Raw genomic sequence first — 25,864 nt, 5'->3', positions numbered from 1 at the left:
GTTCGGCTTCAGGTTTTTTGGTTTCTGCTGCTTGATGCTGACAGAGACCTCTTTCATCTGATTTACAATAGGCCCAGTCTAATTTTTATGTTAATATTTTGAGCATATGACAGTAATGTTTTTAACATAATCTTATATGCAAAAAAAAATATTGATATTTTGTCCTGAAGAGTAGAGCACAGGGTTTGATTGTTGGTAGCTGTAAGGTAAATACTACATACTTATTTGTTTATTTAATTTACATGCATGTTACATTTAGTATGTGCTATTTTAGCTGTTTATTATAACTGAAAAAAACTTTGTTTTGAAACAACATAATTGGTTCCAAAGCCGCACATCAAATTATGTTTTTGAGTAATAAAAATAAAGTCCTCAGTGTAGTTAATTTTTTGTTGTTGTCATTGTTGTTGACCCAACTCATTATTTTTTAATTTGCATGCTGCTCATTGTCTGTGTTTTTACCACAGAAGTGTACAGATTAATAATTAAAGTGCCTGCTGAATAATGTGCACTAATGTAAATTAAACATCTTAATCTCTAACCACAGAATCTTTTAAACAGTTTCCAAAGGGTTTCAAAAGATTGGGATCAGCAAGAAATGCCACTGTTATGTTCTAATATTAAAATGATCATATACATGTCACAGCAGGAGCTGTGTATAAAGGCTCTTACTAAAAAATATAAAATGATTGCTGTTGTTTGCAAAGTTATAAAGGAATCATGTCATAAGCCAATTTTTGTGTGTGTGTGTGTGTGTGTGTGTGTGCCTGTGTATATATATTATCCTTCCTTTTATAGTTTTTACTACAATAAAAAAAAACTATAAAAGGTATAAAATATCCAATGAGTTAAGAAATAAATTATATGTTGTTGTAATTTTTATTTATTGATAACAGATTCAAATTTCACCTTAATAAGCAGCAGTTATAGAAAATGAATTAATTAAACTTCTATATTTTAAATTTACACCAAACAGAAAAAAACGATTTATTATAATGATTGACACATTTAGCTTGGGAACAGATAATGCTTCTTCATTTGCACACCTTGACTTTCCCACAGTTTAAACAACACAAATGCAGACATGGTTTTATGTTTACGCAGCGCGAAACGCAACACAACACCCAAAAGGACAGTATAAGTCATTAAAATCAGATGTCCCCACTGGATGCAACAAAGGGTTTTATTGGTTTTGTCGCGTCCTGGACACAGCCTCACAGTAGGGGCGAAACATTTCCGTCACACGCTTGAGGTACTCCTTAAATCACAACGCACTGCTGGCCAATCAGAACACACCCTGCGCTCTTCAGAACGATGAGCTTTGTAAAAATCGACACATTTCAGGAAGGCGGGGCATAGAGGAGCAACAATAATGTAAATTATGTGGAATATATATATATATATATATATATATATATATATATATATATATATATATATATATATATATATATATATATATATATATATATATATATATACACCTTAAACCGCATAAACACATTGCATTACACCAAATACACAAAATATTGTTCTTTTTTTAGCAACGTCATATGACCCCTTTAAGATGAATTATAGCAACTCACGCGACACCGATATCGACGCGACGCACGCGCAAGCTAAGTCTATGATTGGTCAACTGGTGTCGACGTCACTCGGGCGTCTCGTTCATTCTCAGCGCAGGCTGGTTGCGTGTCGCTTGTTTAGAGTACATATACGGACGGAATTGCGTGCCAAAAAGTGCGAAGAAATGAAGTGCGTTAGTGGTAAGTGTGAATACTCATTCTTAATTTGGTAAAATATATGGTTTATGTTTGTACGTCTTACAAATGTACAGCTAAACGCTTCTTCGCACGCTTAGTGTGAACACTTGCCAGGAAACTGAATATCCACTTCATACAGCCACTAAATTCTACTTGACATCAGTTGGGTAAAAAAATACAAAAAAAAAAAATATTGGCTCAGAAAGGTGCAAATCCAGTTCTGAGAAAAGCTGCGGTATTTGTTTGATTTTATATTTTGTTATAATGCAGTGGCAATCATTATTATTATTATTATTATTATTATTATTAGTAGTAGTAGTAGTAGTAGTAGTAGTAGTAGTAGTAGTAGTAGTAGTATGTATGTATGTATGTATTAATTGTTTAGGAAATGAAACCCATATGTTAATAGATTGATCTGTGCTAAACCATCTTCTGCTCACCATCCTGTTAATGCATTTTAGTTTTATACAGCAGACTAAGTGTAGTGACTTGTATCCAGTTGCTGAGGTGAGCAAGAAGTTCATATGTCTGTTATGTGCTCACAGATGACCATCACTGTCATTCAGCTCATGTGTGCAAATGATAACAGTGCCATGCTGGAGTTGTGATCTGATGTTTTGTGTCATTTCAGATGCGCAGTCATTATTTGCATATGTGGCAAGTGATTGATGCAGAAATGACATCTTTGAAAGACTGACGGAATAGTAATTTTGACAGATATGTTTGAAATGATGTACACTGTATATACATATATATATATATATATATATATATATATATATATATATATATATATATATATATATATATATATATATAATTGGGGTTCTTTTATATAAAGTTTTACTTCTAATTGGCTGTGCAAATCCTAATTTGGTCTTGGCAAAAAAAAAAAAGATATAACCAGTTTAAAAATCTCATTATGCTTTATCACCAAATCCCAAGTTGGCACAGGAGTATACAGGAAATTCACACAGTGTGTGCTCCTATATACTGCAGAAATACTACAATCAATATGCTATTCCAAACTTAGCCTCAAGGTGTGGTCATATTTACCATTGTTTGGTGAAGTTTTGCAGACAAAACCAGTTGTTTCCATAAGAATACACATGAAAAGGAATTTCGAGTGATGGCAAAAACATTTGCCCATGAAGATTTTGCAATGGGTTCATTTAGGCATGCGATTTCTGTGTGAGCTGGGCTTCATACATCGCTATACTAGCTTTTTTTGCCCTAGAAATTTTGCTGAATTTATGCAAATTTGACATTACCATGAGTGCATCTTTAAATAAATAATTAACCCAAAAATGTATGTACACATGTACACATCCTCAGTCATCCAAGATATAGATTCATTTTTTTATTTGGAGAAATGTAGCATTGCATGACTGTCTCACCAATGGATGCTCTACAGTGAATGGGTGCCATCAGAATGAGAGTCTAAACAGCTGACAAAAACTATCCAAATAACCACACCACTCTAGTCCATCAGTTAACATCTTGTGATGTGAAAAGCTGTGTGACGGCACCCATTCACTGCAGAGGATACATAGCTGAGACAGTGATGCAATGCTGCATTTCTCTAAATCTGATGAAGAAACAAACTCAACTACATCATGTCCTGAGAGGGAGTCATATTTTATTTTTTGGCGGACTATTAAGTAATTTTGCAGTATTTCTTCACAATTCCATTCATAACATAGTGTTTCGCGATCCCCATGATGAATTCCTTGATTTACTGTGTTCTCTCTGGATGACATGGGGCTAGTTTTTGGCTTTGGTGGGAATCAAATGGTTTCGGTCTCTCCCTCCTCCCAAAGCTCTTCACAGTGACTCATCTGTCCAGCTGCAGGACGGATCGAGAACAAAAAGCGCTTCTGTACCAGCTGGAGACAGCGCATACTTCTTCACGGGCACCAGCTTCACATCACATACACACGCATGAGTTATGCTTCCGCTTTACATTTCCCATGAGAGAAATATGTTGGGAATTTCCTCATTAAGATTCCTGAAACGCAATCTTTGGTTACTGCTTTGATTCATATGTTCTGGACAGTTCAGAAGAAATAACAAGCATTGCAAAATAATTTGAAGTGGTATTCTGTCCTTATCAAATCAGTTTCGGTTTACAGAGCTTCATATAAGGGAGTCTTTGGTATTTCTACGATTTAAAAAAAGAAAAGAAAAAGAAAACCAACACCATTAAAGGAATAATTCACCAAAAAGAACAAGTCTTTCATAATTTACCCTCATGTCATTCCTAACTGAGGTGACTTTTCTTCCATGGAAAGCATACTTATAACCTCTTCTACAAATATATTTTGCTATTTTTTAGGAGTATAAAATAAAAATGGCAGAGTGATGAATGATATAATAATGAAGAACAGTTGTTTCATTAAAAGGATGAGTTTCATGTGCAAAAAAACTCACTTTTGTGTTCCACCGCATAACAAGATTTACTGAACCATTGCGCACGTATCACATATTTAGCATTGTATTTGCTCCGCATCTTGCTTTTTAACCACAAAAACACATTCTGTGTGAACGGCCCTTAAGAGGTTTTTGAATTCCACGATGCTGCTTTTCCAATTGTTTCTATGTAAACCCTATTAGACGGACGTCTTGGACTGTTGCATTTGCAGCGCTCCGGTTAAAAGATCATCCTTTTTTTTTTTTTTGGTGTCCTGCATTATTTTTATGCCAGAATGTTCTGTGTGAAAGACCCCCAAGTAATTTAGGATATATAATAATTTAGGAAAATAAGCAGTGAAGCCGTTTTGTTGTTGTTTAGTTTGTCAAATTACGGTCATGTGGTGCAACAAATGTGTAGAACTAGGGGTTGGAAAAAAACACCACCAACAGGAAATGATGTCATAGAAAGCTCACCTACAGACCCTCGTGACTATGTATTGTGTTAAATACCTGTATGATACTTTCAGCTGTTCATTATAGAGCACTTCAGAAGATTTGGATTTGGACAATTCATGTAGTTTACTTTTATGATGTCTTTTTGTACTTTTTAATGCATGAAAGTTGTGTGCGCAAATTAAAAAATATCTTCAAGGGTGAGGGTTGGTAAATGATGACAGAAATTTTATATTTGGGGAAACTATCCCTTTACAAATGTTTTAATACCCTGGTCATTGTCTACTTTTGTTGTATAGAACAGAGCAGCATGGACATTTTTCTAATTTTCTTCTTTAGTTTTTTCCTCTTAAGAAAGGCATACAGGTTTGAAACGAAGTGAGATTTGGTAAATAATCAGAGAATATTTCAGCTTAAGTGAACTAATAATTGCCTTATTTAATTGTAATAGAGCTTCGCCCTTTGCTTTTGCTTCTTGTTAATCTCCATGGTTTTAATCAGTATTGCCAGTCTGAATCTTTCTGTCCTGTTCTGCTTGAAATCTTCACGGTTGCATGTTTTGTGTCCGAGCCATTAGCATTCCAGTCACAGACAGATCAATCAAGAAAAAAATAGTCCATTTCAATGGATCAAACTGACAAGTTAGCTCCCAGATGAACTGTTGTTCAGTTGCACGGAGCGTCTTATTGCTTCATAAATACATCAGAGTCAGTGCAGTGTTTGTAGGGCACTTAAAAGATGACGAACCTGATGAAAAACACGAACTCATTCGAAACAAGATCTGTTTAATATTTGGAGGGAATGTTGGTTCAGCTTTATGATCCGATCCCAAAGTGCATTTTTAACCCTTTTCCTAGAGTCTGGTTTGGAAAGTAACCGCATTCAATAGAAAAGGAATGTGCTTTTTCAGATTCTCAGAGATGGTTAAAGGTCACTGGACTCGTTTGGGTGAACGAGCGGCCCCCAAACAAGCATAAAGTTGGTGCCTCTCCACGGTGGGATCGCTTGCCGTTTGATTTCTTTTGTGACTCTTCCAAGCGTCCATTCCTCCCCCAAACACCCCGACAACTCCTGCCCACCCCAGCCCCATGCACTCTTCAGTTTTTGTGTGCTGCTCAAACCCTGGTCATGTGACTTCTGTCCCAGCACAATCGAGGCTCCTCGCCATTGGTCGGTTGCTTTGAAAGAGCATCGGTTTCCCAGGTAACGGAATGGCGGCTCCACTTCAGATCGTCTCCTAACGTTTCACAGGGACTCTCACAGACAGGATCAGGTGCCTGCGACGGTCTCTCGCGCTCAGACCAGTCTCGCGCTTTCTAAAGACAGCGTTAAAGGTAAGTAACCTGTTTTATCGGCATACAGGGCTTCGTTTTTTAGTCTTGGAGTTCATGCAAACTTGTAGGGTGTAAAAATGTTCGATTTGCAAGACAGTTTGAACAAATAAGCTGGATTTTTAGCTGTTCTTTGTGATGCCGCGGTAATGTGATTCAGGGAGAATAGGTGAATTTAAGAAATGTGCAGGAACACTCCGGAGAGTTTTTGTGTTCATTGAAGCTTTGAATGAGGAATGATGATAGTTTAGCGAGTTTTTTCTTCTTTCCTTTTTCAGTGCAGGTTCAATTGTTGCCTCCAAAATGCATTACATAAAGAATATCAAACCATCTGAAAATAAATTCAATCTCTCTACAGTTTGTACTTCTACCCCCCTTATGTTTTCATACAGTTGGAAACTGAATGTTTTTGCATGAGCTTTTTCATAGAAATGTTACTCTTTTTATTTTTAATCACATTTTATGGATTTCTATGGACTTATAAAATAACATTTTCTTGTTATATCATTCAGAATTAACTAATAACTATTTTTAGTAGACATTTGAGGGTATTTAAATACAAAATCGGTAACACTTTATAATAACTGCATGCTATTAATCATTAGTTAAGCATTAGGAAACAGTTAATTCATCATTTATAAAGCATTAATAGACATTTATAAGCAGTTTATAAATACGGATATAAATGCTTTATACCTGATTTAAAAGCATATCTATAATGTATTTAATGATTGTTTTTTCATACTTTATTAATGATCAATTTATCATTTCTAAATTAAGTATAGCATTATTTACACACCAGTTATTAAGGAGTTGTCAGTGGTTCATAAGATCACTTAGAAATTGTAAGTAAATGATTAATAAACTTTTTAAATGTGCATTCATACATCTTTTTATTCAGACATATAGTAATAGTTACTTGAGAGCAGAGATGTATAAAGTACTAGAGAACCATACTTGAGTAAAAGTACAAGTGCTTTATCAAAAAAGTGACTTGAGTAGAAGTTGAAGTGCTCTTTAAGCACCACACTTAAGTAGAAGTACTAAAGTATTCAACATTTTTTGTACTTAAGTATTGCAAGTAGTCTATTTTAAAATTTACTACTCAAGTACTGAAAGTAAAAGTAGAAGTATTGTTATGTAGCTATTAAAGAAAGTAGTCAAAAGTTTGAACATATTGTTTGTACTATTTCAAATGATTAACCTAAAGGACAATCACAATTCCTTTGACTGTAACTTCTTGTAAACAAAAAAACGGTTACTAGGGTTAGTTAGCCCAATTTGCAAAATGATGTCATTAATAACTTACCCTCATGTTGTTTCAAACCCATAAGACCTCAGAGGGTCATTTAGAATTTTTTGAAGCATCGAAAATACATTTTGGTCCAAAAATAGCAAAAACTATGACTTTATTCAGCATTGTCTTCTCTTCCGTGTCTGTTTTAAGACAGTTAAAAACAAAGCAGTTTGTGATATCTGGTTCGCGAACGAATCATTCGATGTAACCGGATCTTTTTGAAACAGTCCACCAAATCGAACTGAATCGTTTTAAACAGTTTGCGTCTCCAATACGCATTAATCCACAGATGAATTAAGACGTTAACTTGTTTAATGTGTCTGACACTCCCTCGGAGTTAAAACAAACCAATATCCCGGAGTAATTCATTGACTCAAACAGTACACTGACTGAACTGCTGTGAAGAGAGAACTGAAGATGAACACCGAGCCGAGCCAGATAATGACTCGTTCACGAGTCAAGAACCGTTTGTGTCAGACGCGTCCGATTCGTGAACCGAGGAGCTGATGATACTGCGCATGTGTGATTTAGCGTGAAGCAAACCGACACACAGAGCATCTGAACCGAACTGATTCTTTTGGTGATTGATTCTGAACTGATTCTGTGTTAATGTTATGAGCCCATGTGCAGTCAACGCCAATGACGCCATTGCATCGAGCGCAAAAGAATCGGTGAACTGTTTTCTTCAACTGGTTTATTGAATCGAACTGTCAGAAAGAACTAACGTTACTGGTCATCCGAGAACCGATGCAACCGGTTCTTGACTCGTGAACGACTCATTATCTGGCTCGGCTCGGTGTTCATCTCACTCTTCACAGCAGTTCAGTCAGCACGCGCAGTCTCGCTTGATTCGCTCAGTGCCAGCTTCATCAAACCTGCCATCTACAGTTCTGGCAGTGGTTTGTAATGGAATTATTCGTAACATTATTATAATTGTAACGAGTAACGATGCAGCACATAAAAAAAATATCGGAGTAAAAGTATTAAACTCAGCGAAAATATGTACCGAAGTAAAAGTGGAAGTAGGAGAAAAAAATAATACTCTAGAAAAGTACAGATACCGCCTTTTAGTACTTAAGTACAGTAGCGAAGTAGTTCTACTTCGTTACTATACATCTCTGCTTGAGAGTGTTAATAAGAGTGTTAATAAATGGTTTATTAACATGTATTTCTACTGTAATTCAGGATTAATTCAGGTAGTTATAAAAAATGCAGTTGTTAACTATTTTTGTGAGCTCATCTAAAGTGAGGACTATTTATGCCTTGTAAAGCTTTTACAAATGAGATTTAAAGGCTGTTAATATTTCAGTTTGTTTGTTTCTGTTTTTTGTTTAGAAGATAACTGAGCCTTTAAATATCCTTTATAAATGCTTTACAAGGCATAACTAGTCCTCACTTTAGATGAGCTCACATAAATAGTTAACTGACCACTACTAAATGCTTTATAACTACCTGAATTTACTACATTTCTTGTGATCTTATGAATCACTGGAAAATAACACTCATAAATAACTGGTTTGTAAATAATACTATACTTCATTGAGAAATGCTAAATTGATCATGAATAAAGTATGAAAATACAATTATTAAACACATTATAGATATGCTTTTAAATCAAGAATAAACCATTTATATCTCTATTTATAAACTGCTTATTACTGTCTATTAATGCTTTATAAATTATGAATTATCTGTTTACTAATGCTTAATTAATGATTAATAGTGTGCAGTTATTATAAAGTGTTACCACAAAATCAAATGTATGTGTATGTACGTATATATATATATATATATATATATATATATATATATATATATATATATATATATATATATATATATATATATATATATATAGTGTGTGTGTATGTATGTATATGTGATTCAAGTGTCAGTTTCTGGGCCCAATGTACAGTACATAAGCTCTTTTGTACACTGCTGAAGATGTAATGCTTGTTGAATGACAGTGTGTCGTTAGTTGTTGCTTCAACAATCCTGAAATTCGTCTTGCCCTGTTGCCCTCGGGAATGATTCCCTGTCTGGAATCCACCCATGTACTGTCATTTACACAAACCTGCTTTATTATCCTCATCTCCTGAAGCCGAACAAAGCCTCATTCATACTGAAGATCTGCTGGCTCAGATTCAGTAACATCTGTTGGATATGTTCTGAAACTGTAGTGACATTTGGTTATCGGGCTCAGATGGATCAACAAGACTAATTCCTGTGAAATGGAGGAAGACTCTCTTTCTGTGCGTTTGCTGCGCTGTCTGAAGCTCTTTGATGGCGATGAAGGATGGAAGTGAAATGTTTTGAAAGCGTCTTTGTTCTCTGTGTTTGGATGTCTGTCAGTCGGCAGTGCCGGGGGCCTTTGAAGGATGAGTTCACATGGCTTTTGTTTCTCGTGCCCCATGACCCTCAGGCACATGACAGGTGATTTTGTTCATACCCCTCTTCCTGAGCTTTTGAAAGCCTTTCTGACGGAAAGAAAAACAACGGTCCAACCCAAAACCACCCCTCTGACTCTTCCACCTGTCTCTGGAGATGAGATCTTGAAATGCTCACAGTCTCACAGATCTCCAGGTGCACAGTTAGTTGTGTTTGGCACAGCAGGCATCACTATCATCATCTCTTTTACTTATCTTTGGGGATTTAGTGGTCTGAGCTGGTGTAGTTGGTCTCCCAGTTTGGCCGAGCTGGTGTTTATCTGGTTTCTCTGGAAAGCAGCTGGTCTCCCAACGTGACAAATACCCAAAGGCTCTCTAAAACCAACAAACAGCACAGCTTGACCAAGATTGACCCCCTGCTAACCATCTTAAGATAGAGATGTGCAGAACTACACATTCTCATAACTGACTTGTTAATGTGTAGATGATCTTTATCAATTTTTTTAGAGGTACAATACACTAGTGTTTAAAGGTTTGGGCTTAGGGTTTGTGTGAGTGTGTGAGTGAGTGAGTGTGTGTGTGATAGAGAGAGAGAGAGTGTGTGTGAGAGAGAGAGAGAGAGCGAGAGAGAGAGAGTGAGTGTGCGTGTGTGTGTGTGTGTGTGTGTGAGAGAGAGAGAGAGAGAGAGAGTGAGTGTGTGTGTGTGTGTGAGAGGGAGAGAGAGAGTGTGTGTGTGTGTGTGTGTGTGTGTGTGTGTGTGAGCGAGAGAGAGAGAGAGTGTGTGAGTGTGTGTGTGTGTGTTTTAAAGACTCATTGCTGCTCAAGGCTGAATTTGTTTGAGGAAAAATACATATAAAAACAGTAATATTTTGAAATAGTATTTCCATTTTAAATAGCTGTTTCCTGATTTAATATACTTTAACCTTTAACATGTAATTTATTAATGTAATGAAAAGCTGAATTTTCAGCATCATATTCAGAAACTTTTCTGATCATCAATGTTGAAAACATTTCTGCTGCTTACACACAAACACACCTTATTTGTATTTTTTTATTTTTTTTATTTAATAGAAAGTCCACCTTTTTATATTATAAATATTTTTAATAACTTAATGCATTTTTTTATTAATTTTTAATTTTTAATAACTTAATGCATCCTTGCTAAATATTTTTTTCTCAAAAAAAAAAAAAAAATAAATCAAAGAAAAAACTCTGACCTCAAACCTTTGAAAAACATATTGTATATGAACACTTAGTGCAGTAAAGGATATATACAGCTGATGCTAATCTGAAAAGCTAATGCTAATCTGATAAAAGCTTACAGATATTCAACAAATACATAATAATTAAAAAAAAATTACTAATAATTATTTTTGTTATGGTATATTAACAATTAACGAACAATAATAACATTTTACTACTATTGTTTTTATTTATTGTTTTCTACATAAAACAATACAAACTAAAACCATTCATTTTATGTGCTACAAGTAAATAATAAAAAAAAAACATTTAGCAGTGGTATTAAAATTGTGTTTTTAAATATTATCTTTAAGTGATGGCAAATGTCATTTAAATGTCAAAAATACGGGACTTAAGCATCTGTAAATTATAAAATTTATTCGAAAAAGATTGACCAATGTGGTACAGATGCATCCTCAACTTTCAAAGGTAGGTTCGAGGTTCATTTAGAAACAAACAAACATTGATCTTTCAGGTGCATCTTTATTCATCACATATTAAATATACTATAAGATCATTTAAGAGAAAAATGCAATTGAATGAGCTGAGCTGCACATAATCAAAAACCTCTGCCCATTTGTTCCTTTGCAGAGACAATGAGTCTACATTTTCTCATTCTGAATGGACACTTTTCTCAGAAAATCATCAGAATTATAATTAATGTCTAACAGCAGTGTTGTCAACTTTGCTTTGATGAAATGATCTAAACAGAGGCATGAAAGATCAGGTTCTTTCTCTGGCTATTATAGCTGGGTGTTTTTAGTGCAAGCTCATCTTCTATTGAAGGATGAACGTTTCTTTAAAATCTCAGATGCTTCAGGACTGTGTTTAAAATAGACCTGGAACTCAAGCCGTTCTGAATTGTCTCGAGTCTGAGGAGAAAGGAGAAAGCTTTCATTGTTGACACTGTGATTTGGGGCTGTGCTTTATTGAGTTATGGGAGTTGAACTACAGAATGAGGAGTGTAAGTTGCACTGCACACAAATCCCAGCGAACGACAAAGAGCTCTGTCATCATGTGGCGACCGTAATGACAGAGTCGGGCTATATTTAACCACGCCGCCTATAAACAACAATCAAGCAGCGCTACCTTGTTTTGTTCCTGCTTTCACTTCATCCTGCACTTGACCCCGAAGCTACTCATCTTATTGAGAAGCTTGATGTGTGTATAAATCAATCTGTTACTACCTACATAGAATGCATTTTTTAAAGCATAATGTGTGCTCTTGTGACACAAAGGTTTTGCATTGTAAAATGTGATAATGCAAAAAGACAACAACCAAAAAACAACTTGAGAGTTTGATGTTAAAAACTAAATCAGTTGTTGGTCCCCACTGACTTCTGTGGGGGGGAAATACTGTGGAAGTCCATGGCTTCAATCAACTCATTGCTCAACTAACATTCTTCAAAACATCATCTTTTGTGCTCAAAAAAAACAACAACAACAACTTGTAAGGTCAACTTGGTCAACTCTGGAACAACTTGGAGCGAGGTCAAATTGTTTTATCAAGCAAAAATGTTTCACTTCCCTCTTGAAGAAGCATTTTGCTGGTTATCTGTAACAAGAAAGGTTCATAGCCTTGACAAAAACAGTCATCCGAGGTCACTAGATGTGTAACCCTACTCTAACCCTAACCCTCACCATCATGTTGTTCAGTGATTCTTCTGTGAACTGTGAAGGGAGTTTGAGTGTTTCGATGATCCAGTTAATCGTAGTGAAGTGCTGGTGTGTAATGTTGCGTCAGTGTTGTGTGTTGTTAATGAAGTCTGCATCTTTGGCATTGCTCTGTTTTGAGCACCTGTCCATGACTCCAGTGTCTCCGGATGCTTTAAAGTGCACCTGCGCTTTGAAAACATGAGGAAATCTGTTTGGGGGAAATGAATGGATGGCATCTGTTCACGTTTAATGTTAAAACAAGTTTAACTGCTGGGTGGCCTTTCTTTATTGGAGCATTTATTATTTTACAATGCACGGAGCGGCATTGTTTGCCAGTAGAAATACAGTGACGAAAGGTAAGGAAGCAGTCATGTTCATATTCAGGCCAATTCTTTCACGGATTTCTACATTAGTTAGCTACAATGCATTGTTCTGTGGTAGCTAATGTGTTATGTTGTCATTTGGGAAGCACCCCCCAGTGCGACGCTACATCCACACCAGTAGGTGGCAATATAAACTCCAGGATCGCTGAAGTAATGCCCAGCATTTATATACACACACAAAAAATTTTTTTAAATGAAATCCACACATTTTGAAAGAGGATTGTAACCTGATACTGAGGGAATGTAGACTCGCCCCGGGCCCCGGGACGGCTGTAGAGAGTGTGGGGGGTCTGAGGTCCCGCGGGGGAAGGGCTGAGATTACAGGTTTAGGGAGTTTCCCTCAGGAATGCCCGTGTCAATGGGACGTAAAACAGACAAAAGCAAGGTGTATAATCACCTTAATCCCTTAATGTTGGCCTCATTCACACCTCACTAGATTACGGTGAACTGACCGTGTCGATCATGGACCGCTGCTGTTGTTATGAAGCACTGGTGCAGAAGCTGATGGTTTTGATGGAGTATGAAGTAAGAGGACGCATTAATAATTGACTGCTGGTTTTGTTGTGTGTACATGTTTGTGTGTGTCGTGTGGACAAACATGCAGACAGACTGTGTTCATCCTGACTGTGTTGTAGACACCAGAAGCTTACGTTGACAGTATATAGCTGTTGCTTCCATGTATGTACGCTTGAATTACACAAACGTCTATATAGGCCACGTTTCCCAAATTCAAAAGACATACAATAGGATTACATTGTATTATGCGTGAATAAAATGATGTCCATGTATTTATTTACATGGTGATTATTATTATTATTATTTTTTTTTTACAATAAATCACTTTACCACATTCTTATTACCACAATGTATTAAAAAAAATGTATATTATGTGGAAGTTTTATATATCATGCTAGTATTTGAACTGCATTTAATTTGATAAATAATTAAATATGTAAATACATACATTAAAATTTATATATTTGTCCCTATCTTTATTTCTTTGATTCATTTTACATATATGAAGAAAGAAATGATTAAATGTAAACAAACAAAGATATATATATATATATATATATATATATATGTGTGTGTGTGTGTGTGTGTGTGTGTGTGTGTGTGTGTGTGTGCGTGCATAAATAACCCGATAGGAATCATTTTTTGTATTGTTCACACATTTATTATTTAATGACAGTAATTTTTTTTTCTGTAACCATAAATTATTTTAAAAACATGTTTGTTTATTCATTCCTTTAAAAATCGAATTGTGATATTGACAAGATCATTATGAATAATGTGAATCCTAAACTCGTGAGTAAAAAATATTGACACGTTAAGGAAATTAGCTTAAGTGTCAAAGATAAATCAATAAATACAAATCTTTCTGCGTGTAGGCAGGGTGTTCTTTATGGAAAATGTAATTGATTTCTTTGAGTTGTTTGTGTGCTGTTATATGACACAGACATCTTTCACCACATGACCATCATCTTCTGTGATGGAGCTGTTGGTCTATTTGAGTTCTGCTGGGTGTTGGTTTCTATGGGTCCGCTTTCAGTGTTCGACAACAGAAAACAAGCGAGATGAGATCTCAACTGATTCTCCCAGACACCAGCCAGATTAAATCCAGATCAAATGTGTTTTATTTAGTGAAAAAATCTGAGACAAAACTGAGACCTTCATTTAATCTCCCCGTCTGTGAGCAATGCACCTTTCTTCTGAGGTCTTGAAGGGATTTTGTATGTAATACTAATATATATGTTTTTTTTTTCAATGAGAACAGCATTTATTTGACTCATAACCTAGGAAATAAATATTTCATTTTAAAAATGTGATATGCCTCACATCAGTGCAGAGACTCAAGTCAATGCAATGCAATACAATAGAGTAATTGAAAAAATATTTGTATAATATTTTATGTATAATATTTTGTATAGTGAATGAACTAATGTAGAATAAATATTGCATAGTCACATTACTGTATGCATGAAGTCAGGATATTAAACTTAATTTAGAGAAAAAGATACAGTAAATAAATGAACTATAAAAAGAACATTTAGAACGTTGAAATGTTAATTTTAGAAGTATTTGATGAGTTTGTAATATGTTTAATTGCAAACCAGTGTCTTGGAAAATCTGAGCACAATTTGACACGCTGAGACTCATTTGAGATTATATGTAATTAATTATTTAGTAGGTTGTCTTTATTTAAAAAAATATGTAATGCATTTAATGTACTTTTAATAGTAGATCCCCCCCCCCCCCACATCTTAAAACTGCTCTAAGTACTGTACTCTATTCCCATCTGCATATGGATGGGCGTCGATAGAGAGGGACAGAAACTGAAGCAAACAAAACAAGACACTCCTCCTACCTGGAGATGTGGGCGGAGCTTTGCCATGTCAGCAGATTAGAGAGAGAGAGCGAGAGAGAGAGAGAGAGAGATGTAGCTGTGAGTGGGAAGTGCTGTCAGATGCCAGAGCGTTCAAGAGCAGAACACACACACACACACACACTCTCTCTCTCACACACACTCACTGCGCTACAAGATTTGCACATCTGTCTCATGCTCACTGAAGAGCTGTGTGCGTCTCTGAGGAGCTACAGGAGATTTCTGCTTCTGTGTGAAAGCCAGGAGAAGCTGTGTGTTTAATGAGGTAAGAGAGCGGTGTTCTCTGTGTGTTCAGTCGCAGCTGAAAATCAACCTGTGGCTTCAGATCAATCTGTGAGGGTCAGGAAAACTGCTGCTCTTTAACAGTTCACGAGACGCAATAGAGGTTATAGTTATATTTCAAAATACGAGATATGAAATAAATATGAAACAAATATGAGATGAGAATGAGAATCATACATGACGGAGTAATTTCTTCTAAAAAATAATCCGAGCAGAACACTTGAGCAAAACTACTTGGCTCTCCATTGAATCTAATTTTGGTCTAGAGAAAACATTGATTTGTGAACTTCTTTGGGGAAATAAAAAGGCAGCATGTAAAGGAGCCATAAAAGGAAATAAGATTTATGCATTTACAGACTTTAAAATGCAACCTCTGCTATCTTCATAATCAGAGCACAGTTTGAGACATAGTTGTGATTTCTTCTGAAACTCCAGACGGGTTTTTCTCAGACTTTAGTCTCCATTTGATCTCCATTTAGTCCCACCGTGATGTAGTTTTGATTATTTGAAGGTGTAATTCTTTAAAAATAAAATGTCTTCAAGAAATCATTTAATAACATTTTTAGTGAACACACTCATGTGGCCTGAAATGTGATGGCTAATGGATGATAGCATGGAGCTTGGATTTGATGATGTGTCCGTCTGTTTAGATCTACATTAATCATGTTTCTTTAACAGGCCGCTTCTCACTAAGTCCTGTTTGCTTTTAATCAAACCAGATTCTTCTGTCAGTCTGTGTTTAACCACAGTCGGCCTGCTAATGACCAGACTGCATGCTTGAAAGTCCAGCACAGCCACCAAATCTGTTTAATACATCATTAGGAGTCCTGTGATATCATTATCTTATTCCAAACACAAAACCTTCCCAAGCATTTATGACTCCAGGCGAATACTGCAAATGCAGCACTTGTGGAATAAGGGTCACGTGACGTTTACTCATGACTAATCAAAGCAAATCTGGTGACGTCAAGTCACAGGCAGCAGGTCATCTGGTGAAGCGCTCAGCTCGGCTCTGGTTAAAGTGACCGTTCAGCACTTGTTAAGATGATCAGGGCGATGCTGATGTGATGTACTGTCAGGCTGTTACTGTTGAGAAGCAGCAGGTCTGAGAACACAGCTGGCTTTAGAGATGCGGTGCTAAAACATTGATCGAGAGAGAGTGACTGTGGCTGCGCTGGAAATTATTGCATTGTACTGGAGAGTGGTGCTTGGAGTCCAGACTCTAAGGGTATGTCTGCACGACAACAAAGTGCTAAAATAGATTTTTTTTTCTTTGCATTAATCCAAAAAAGTTTAGCGTTCACACAGATCCGCAAAAATGGCTCAAAGCGCTGTGTTTTGCATGCCAGGCCAGTAGATGGCGATGCCACTTGTGCATGAATTAGTGTTTTTGTAGTTTACACTGAGATGATAACGATATTGTTTTGAGGCCCTCTAAAATACTGTTGACATAAAAGAACGGCCAAAACGCATGCAGTTTTTAGTTGAAAACTTGTCGCTTAAATGCTGACGACTGTTGCTATATGTAATACAATATGTGTTGTAAAGGTTCAATATTTGTGTTTATTACACTGCTCTGTGGAATACTTGATTCTGATTGGTCAGCTGCGACACTTATCCCTCGATAACAGCCGGAAAAAAATAAAAACACAGACTCATCCGGGTAACTGTACTCTTCTGTTTTTTCTTGGTGGTAGCTTTACGTTTGTTTAACTAACAAAATTTAAAAATTCGATTTAAAATGGTGTACAATTATTTAATTGTATCATCATGGTATCTCGTACTCGCTCTCTTGTTTCATACAAACGCAGCTGCTGCCGTTTTGCGACGATTGTTTTGTACGCTGTAATGGATTATAAGAGAACTAACAAACTGGTAAGATTTTAAAACATTTTAGGCTTAAATCAAATATATTTATTGCTTAAATTTATTTTGTGGTGAAATGTCTTAAATGTCGTCTAGTTTAAATTCGCTGCTTGCTGGAAACTGATGTGTTCACAGAAGCTTTGCGTTCAAATATTTCAACTCAAATCAATAATTTGTGTCTAATTATTCACTTATGTGGAAAGTAGCCGTGTAATAAGTGAGATAATGTACATCCAGCCGCTTTCCCCAGAAAGAATATTCCCAGTCGGGGAATATTCTTCGATAACCGTCGGCTGGATGTAAATTATCGCTTACTTAAAATGTCAGTCTTCTGTGTTTGTTTTGTTTCTGGTCATTCCGAAGTCACCCCAAAAATAAAGAATAGAAATAAATGAATGGCTAATATTTTATTGTAATTTTTGTGCATTGTAACATAATTTTTTTGCCCAAAGTTGAGATATTAGGTTATCTCCTTTGTGACTTTTTTGTCAAAAAAAATAAAAAATACTGTATGCATATTGATATTGAGCTATTAAAGCAATGTGAAAAGCATAGAAAAAAAAACTCTAATAATTTGTTGAGAAATATTTGAGTTTATAATGAGATGTTGGACTTATAATTACAAACTTGTATTTTGGAAAATCTGAGCACAGTTTAAGACACTGTTGAGATCAAAATACAGTAATACATAAATGTAATGTGGATTTTAGAAGAATCTGAATTATCTAGAGAAGCAGTTAAGATATTAAGCATCTCCTTTGTGTTTGTTCAAAACTTGTACTTAAAATCGATTGGAAAGACATCACGGTGGAAAGTGGGGTTCATTGACTCTTGTGCTGACCACTAAAGCTTCACTGAGTTCTCTGGATCAATGTGCAGAAACACAAACTTTCTTTAGGGTTTGTGAACGCTCCTTTGCTTTAGATGGACAGTTTCACCTTGCATGCAAATACTTCACTAGCTTTGTAAGTATTCGATAAAACCTCTCTGTTTCTCTGTCGTTATCTGTGGATCCTTCTATAGTTCTCTGCATCTCTGTAGTCTCTCATGACGTGTGAGCTTCTGTCTTTCACACCCCGTTGACAAAACTCAGAAAGGTGTAAAATGTGTTAGAAAGCGTGAAGATTCCCGGATAACACAATAAAAAGCATTTGATTTGAGGTCAGAGTTTCTAGACAAATCAAACCCACATCCATTTACTGTGTATGTGTTTAAATGTAAAAAGTTTTCTTAATACAAGTAGAATTTTGGTATAGCGTTTCTTGAAATGTCTCCTTAGTTTTTTTTTTTCTTACTTTAAAATATTAAATAGAGAGTTTTTGAATATGTACACAACAAAGGGCTTAACCATCTACGATAAAGTTTACAGACATTTATCGTGGGAACTATGCAAAAGCTTTTTTACTGTATTTAGGTGGTTGTTTCTGAGACAATTTCTTAACGTAATTTGTTTTAACATCTTCAAAACACTGATTTATAATTATCCCAAAATATAAAATCTATACAAATAGAAATACTCTAAAATTGTCATTTTGAATATTTATCAAATAAACCCAACAAAGGAACCATTTTTGGTTTTCCAAAGAACATTTCAGTGAACGGTTCTTAAAATAAAAACGTTTTTCTTAGTGTGAACAATGTTAATGTTCTGACTAATATTTTTCCACTATAAAGAACCTCTTGTGAAGTGAAAAGGTTCCATGGATTTTAAAGGTTCTTCATGGAACCATCAAAGCCATTTTTGAAGAGTGTTCTAATTTTAGACCAGTAATTGTGTGATTAGTGTGTCATTTAATGTATTAAGGCTGGCAAAATGTTCCTAAAATACAAAGATTTGTATTAACATTCTTGGAGAATAGATTTTTAATGCTCCAGTATTATCAGTTTCAATATTTTTTAAATTCTATCTCATTTAAGCAGTTTACCATCCACATTTTTTCAACATGTGACCCTGGATCACAAAATCAGTCTTAAATCAATTTGTTTATAAATGTAGATATATACATTGCGATTTATGAAAGCTGAATAAATACACTTTCCACTGATGTATGGTTTGTTAGGATCAGACAATATTTGGCCGAGATAAAATTACTTGGGTGCACAGAAATAAAAATACGGAGAAAATCGCATTTGAAGCTGTCCAAATGAATACATATTATTAATGAAAAATTAAGTTTTTATATATTTATGGTAGAAAATTTACAAAATATCTTCAAGGAACATGATTTTTACTTAATATCTTGATGATTTTTGGCATAAAAGAAACATATATAATTTTGACCGATACAATGTTTTTTTTTTTTTTGCTATTGCAACAAATAAACCCCAGCGACTCGGTTTTGTGCTCCAGGGTCACATATAGGATCCATTGTTGTTGGAGAAAAAATTCTAATGCATTTCCCATAGCCGGTTTTTGTTATTTATCTTGATGTAACATTACAAAATGTAATGTTTCAAAAGTGTATTGCTGAATATATCCTCTGGCAGGAACAGAGATCTTTACCTACGAGAGCAGGTGCAGTTATTCTCCTGCTGCTTTAGTGATTATTGAACAGCACATAGGAAAGATGAACCAAAACCAAAAAGTGTCTGTATGTGGACCTTCCCTTGGCTTTGTGTGTTTGAGCAATCCTAGAAAGAATTAACATAAAATTTAAATGCTTGTTAGATATGCATCATCTCCCCCATACTCGATGAGGGAAGTGCTTACCATTGACTTCTACAACAGCTCCTGTCTGATGTGAGCAAGAGATGGAAAAGCATAGCAACCACTGCCTGCCTGCTTACTCAACACACAACGACCGCTGATAGCATCCTCAAAGCAATTATCATCTGTCACAGTCTGCAAGAACACGCAACATTTTGTCTTTTGAGTTGAAATATGTCAAAGACATGGCATGCTTTTTTGAATTGATTTGTAAATACATAAAATTACATTTCATACATGCACGTGTTCTATGATAAATGTGTAGGTTTATGTAATTTTTGTATGAAAATTATTATTATTATTCTTTTGGTAAGCATAAAAAATGTCAGGGTGGTACAACCATCCTGATATCATAATAAAAGAGCCTCATTGGGATTAATTGATTGATTGATTGATTGATTTTCATTTATTTGTGGGGGAGGAAGCAGCAAAGCAAAAACATTTCTGCCAAAGCGAAGTCATTTGTTGCAACCATCATGCCGAAACTTGAAGAGTCAAATCTCTTAAAATATCAGATAGTTTTCATTTTCTATGACAAAACAAGAGTAGGTTGTAAAATGTCATATTGTGCAACCTCTTCCAATACTGAATATCATAAAGTGATATTTATCATTTAATCATTTATGACATTTGTAGGAAATGGAGTACTTTTATATCTCGAAAATATATTAAAATAACTTTTTTGAATGTCATAATTAATGTTTACAATATTCAAGATGACCATGTTATTAGACTAAGATATGGGATATAAAACTCAATCTAGAATACAAAGATTACAATTTCTAAGAACTTGTCACATGCATTTCAATCTAGATTTTGAATAGATTTTAATCATCGTGAATGCTGTTTATTGTAAATGTTGGATATTCTCAGATTCAGTTGTTTGGTTCCTCACTCCAAACTGAAATATTTATTAAATCTCACAAAGTGTGAATTTGCAAGAAAGAAAATGAGGTTATTTTAGGGAAGCACAGTCTTAATGTTTTTGAAGGCGAGAGATGCTTCTATTTTCTTCCCTGTCTCAACATCTGCTGTTAATTATATTCCGCACATTCAAAGTTCAGAGAAAGGTTCAGTCTCATTTTCTCATGTTTCATCCTGACACCCTTTCCAGTTTTTCTCACAAAGCTGAGTTGTTTGATAATCTTTGATAATCTGAAAGATCTTAGATCTCAATCCTGTAGTTATAACTTTGTTTCATCCTCCGTTCCCATGTCTTGACTGAAGAATCAATCTCATATGGGACTCAGATTTGCATCCATACTAATTGAAATGCTTGTCTGTTCTGGGACACCGGCATAGACAATACCTTTCTGCAAGGAGACTCGTAATTATGTGAAAACTCTGAGTGTTGACGCTTTCCATGTCCCAAGGCTGTCTGAGTAATTATTTAGCAAAGCTCACATAATGAGAGAGTGAGTTGGCTATGCTTCGGCAGGCTTCACCCATATAAATATCCTCCCTTGGAAACCACAAGCTGTTCTCCACTGTTGCTTAGAGCCGTTGCCCCAAAGTTCCCATCTGTGCCGCTGCTTGACTGCATAAGTAGACCAGCCATTGATTGGCAGTTTAATGCATTACCAACAACGCCATGAGCAAAACCAACTCCCATTTTCTCATTGACTTTCTTAAAGACTTCTGCACAAGCGTACTATATATCATGACTTAACCTTAAAAGTCATGATAGATCTGTTTTGAAATGTTTATTTTCACATAAAAAGTACGTGCAAAGCTCATTGCGATTTATTGGATGGGAGGTGCTCAACAAATAATGTTTAGTGAAGTTTATGCATGAATTTAAAACGATCTAGACTAAAAGATTTTTGGATTTAAATTAAATGTCAATGTCAGATTCTTGGAGTCAATGATGGTTTATCCAAATGAAAATCGATTCAAATCAAGAAATCTGTATTTCTAATGCACCCTGGTTTTTACAGTATTACTAAAATTTCTAAATTATTTGATGGCGAATATGAATGGGATTTGTATGGTGACATTTTTGACCATACTCTGTATTTTTGTTTCACAACTGTTGAGTTTTGTTGGTGATAGGAACACTTTGTCGTGGCTTTTCAGCTTCATTACACTTGCTGGAATAGAGCAGATGGGGGGATGTCAAGAATGCACACACTTCTCAATGCTCCCACACCAGGAATGTGATGTTTCGTAACACATGCATACTTTGACTGTGAATCAACAGAGAGGTTTCCCGCCACTTGGACTGAATGTGGCACCTGAAATTGCACATTCCAGACCTTTTCCAAACATTTTCTGAAACTTAAAAGGGCCGAATACAGACCCCTGACCCAGGGCCGTGCACAGACCTTTTGAGGGGCATGTGCTGAAACTGAAAAAGGGCACCCCCTCCCTTTTTTATATCAATTATATAGATTCTCTTTTTTAGCTATTCTGTTTGGTTTTATAAGCTAATTTGTATTACATATCCAACATGTATCCGCCTACCTGGCAAAAATTTGATACTGTGGTGGACCAGGGATGTTGGTCTCTTGAGGGTCTCTTATTCACTACACTTTCCCTAAAATAAGCCAGCAATGAAAAAAATAAATAAAAATAGTGTGAAAAGTACAGTTGCAGTGAAAAGCATTTCTGAAGGATCACGTGACACTGAAGAGTACTGAACTGGAGCAATGATGCTGAAAATTCAGCTTTGATCACAAAAATAAATTACATTTCAAAATATATTCAAATAGAAAACAGTTATTTAAAATTGTAAAAATATTACACAATATTACTGTTTTTGCTGTATTTTGGATCAAATAGATGAAGCTTTGGAATGAATCATGAATTACATTCTGCATGATAAAATAAAATATAAAGATTTCACAGAGATCTTCTGTAATTGTTTTTTAGTTACTACTACATTGCTGTCGTAAAACCATGTTTTACTACATATTATGCATGTGAGGACGAGCGGAGAGTATACCTTAACATGATTAGCCTAAAAAACTAATTATATGTTGTTTTATTATCAATATATAGTTTTTGACCAGCGAATGTGTGCAAATGTGAATTTGCCGATTCTGTTCCCCTCGGAATGTCTGTTTCCCCTCAGTTTGCCAGGTCCGTGTAATAAACCCAACCAAATAGTTAATCAAACATTTCCCCAAAGTAGCCTAAATTCCACGGATTTGGCAACATACCCGCATGCAAATACACCAAACACACCTGGATGTAAGGAAAGCAAAAAGGGACAAATTTCTTGCTACACTGCAGCATAGTAAAATGATTCTCACACTCCCGTTTATGTTCTTTTTTTTTTATTATTATTATTCATCTTGCAGTTGTTCCGTTATTTTTGCCTTATGTTTTTATATTTCAAGTTGAAAAAACGGTATTTTGAACTATTTAACTTGCCGTACATCCATGCTTCTTGCGCACGCTAGTTCTGATCGTACGTATAGTAACTCGGCAACTACGCAAGAATTGTAGTATGTTTGCGTAAAGGGGAACAGACATTCCGAGGGGAACAGAATCAACTGCTACACCAGCATCACATTAAATTTTCATCTACAGGTTACAAACTAGTTTTTGTAATGTTAGCTATATAGACGGAGCGCTCAGTTTTTCCTGTGGTAAAATGCATTTGGCCTAAATCGCATTTTATAAAAGATGAAATGCTACTATATGCACAGGCTATTTAAGTGTTGGCTATGTATTGGCTATGACTGGATGGCAAATGCTAGCCCTCTCTCTCAAGCGACGTCCCACATGTCTCAGTCAGTGAGTCAGTCATACATCAAATAAATAAAATATGAGCCTTTATAGACATAGTGTTTAGTAGTACTTATTCAAACAACAAGATATTTATTTACCCTTCACAAAACTTTGTTCAGCTCAGCTGTTGTCTGCTGTGCGGCTGCTGTGGAACTTCAGTTGATTCAATGAATATAGAGGGGGCGGAGTTATCAGCTTACTGACAGCTTGAGGATCAAATAAGATTTACACAAGCTCGTTTTAAGAACTTTCATTTGCGAAATATTTGTAAAACAGACAAACAGACGTAAAGGGTGACCAATAGCATTGATAAAATCTTTTTAAAAAAACACCACCAAAAAAAGGGCACTTCGGAGTGTAAGGGCAAAAAGGGCATGTGCTCTGCACAGGTTGAGCCCTACCTGTGCACGTGCCTGCCCTGACCTTCACCAGTGGAGGAATGTGGAAAAGTGATGAACTGCTACATTGCTGGGGGTTGAATTCAACATGGTTTTTGAACTAATCTTACTCCTATGTAGAATGTAGATTAACTTTCGAATTAACCTCACGTACTGACTAGTTAAGTAAGAAATGTGGTGTGTAAGTTTACGGTGCTACCATTTAATCTCTCAATGTATTCACTTTAAAGCACCGTCAACTATTTATGAACTAAAATAAAACCACAGTTTCCTAATCTACCCCACTAAAGGACTGTGAAATGCATATATATATATATATATATATATATATATATATATATATATATATATATATATATATATAAGCAAATATTGATAGTTTGGAATACAAAAAAAGTAAAATAATTTAAATGACTACATGGCTAAATATAAAATATGGATTATAAACAAATTACTGGCATTTCATCTATTCATCTTTGAAGCACCACCTACATTTTAAGCTTAATAAAACTAAAAAAATAAATAAATAATTAACTCGTCAATCGACTTGTAACTGACTAGTTTGTTAACATCACATAAAAATGAAATTACATTTAGGAATAATGATAATAATTAATCTTTTAAGCACAACCCATTTTAAGATAAATAAAATTACCAAAAAATAAAAGATAAACTCTCCTCTGAGTTACTAGTTGACTAGTCCACCATCCTGACCCATCATAGTAAAATGTCATCACTTATAGATTACAAAGACAAACTTTTTATATTAAAAATAACCTGCTTCATTGAATCCTGCCCAATGAAACTATTATTTTAAAGTAAACTAGGTCAACTTTGATTTCACGCTGACTTCAAGAAGTTTCACTTCAGAAGGAATTTGATGATGGATGTACGGTTTGTGCACCTGTAAAAAAAATCCACTTCTATACAATTTGACCACAAGGGAGTTTGGTCTTGTTTTAATATAGCCACACACAGTAGGTGCATCTGTTCCCTCTTCCATTGAAAATAGGCCAATGCCTCAGGACTTCCTTTGTTGGCGATCTGTCTTTTACACCTCAGGCTTTGATATTCATCATTTCGGTAATTTTGGAACTGAATGCAACATTATAAGAAGTGCAGAACACAGTTTTAAAATATTTAGCACAGCCAGCGTGCTAAAAGAGTACTGAATAACTCATGAACCTGAAGTCTCACGCTGCATGCAAGCAAATTTGCAGAATAGAGACGGTCTGGAAGTGAAGACGACACATACATGGCCTAAAATTGGTACGGTTGTTTAGTAATGTCAGTAAACGGATACTCCTGATTTAATTTCCTCGGTGGAAAAACACATTTAGTTGGTTATGATGAACAGCAAAGCTCCACACAAGAGAAATTAATGTTTCAAAGCTCTTCTAGGGCTTGTTGTACATGGCTAATGTTATTTTCCATCTGCTTACACCTGGATGGTTCATCTAACGAGAAGTGAAAACCGCCCACCTGTCTTTAAGTCTAAGAAATTACAGCCCATGCTTTATACTCAAAGACTAACAGATTCTTGCGGTTTCTCTCAGAATTGGTTTT

The 25,864-nt window shown here is 35.4% G+C and overlaps 1 protein-coding gene across 3 annotated transcripts in view; it reads left to right on the top strand.

Annotated features, from left to right (window-relative positions):
• Window positions 1-1,615: 1,615 nt before the first annotated feature.
• Window positions 1,616-25,864, top strand: part of rassf7a (Ras association domain family member 7a) — a 37,174-nt gene continuing 12,925 nt past the window's right edge. The window contains exon 1 of one of the 3 annotated variants that reach the window (XM_052543592.1): window positions 1,616-1,766. The gene's annotated coding sequence lies outside the window, so the exon portion shown is untranslated. Of the gene's footprint in view, window positions 1,767-5,855; window positions 5,963-15,389; window positions 15,576-25,864 lie in introns of those variants that run through there. The other 2 variants (XM_052543593.1, XM_052543591.1) reach the window with 2 other exon arrangements.

The sequence above is a fragment of the Carassius gibelio genome, chromosome A25, assembly GCF_023724105.1.
Source record: "Carassius gibelio isolate Cgi1373 ecotype wild population from Czech Republic chromosome A25, carGib1.2-hapl.c, whole genome shotgun sequence".
Lineage (NCBI taxonomy): Eukaryota > Metazoa > Chordata > Actinopteri > Cypriniformes > Cyprinidae > Carassius > Carassius gibelio.
This window is presented reverse-complemented; position numbering and strand designations above follow the sequence as displayed.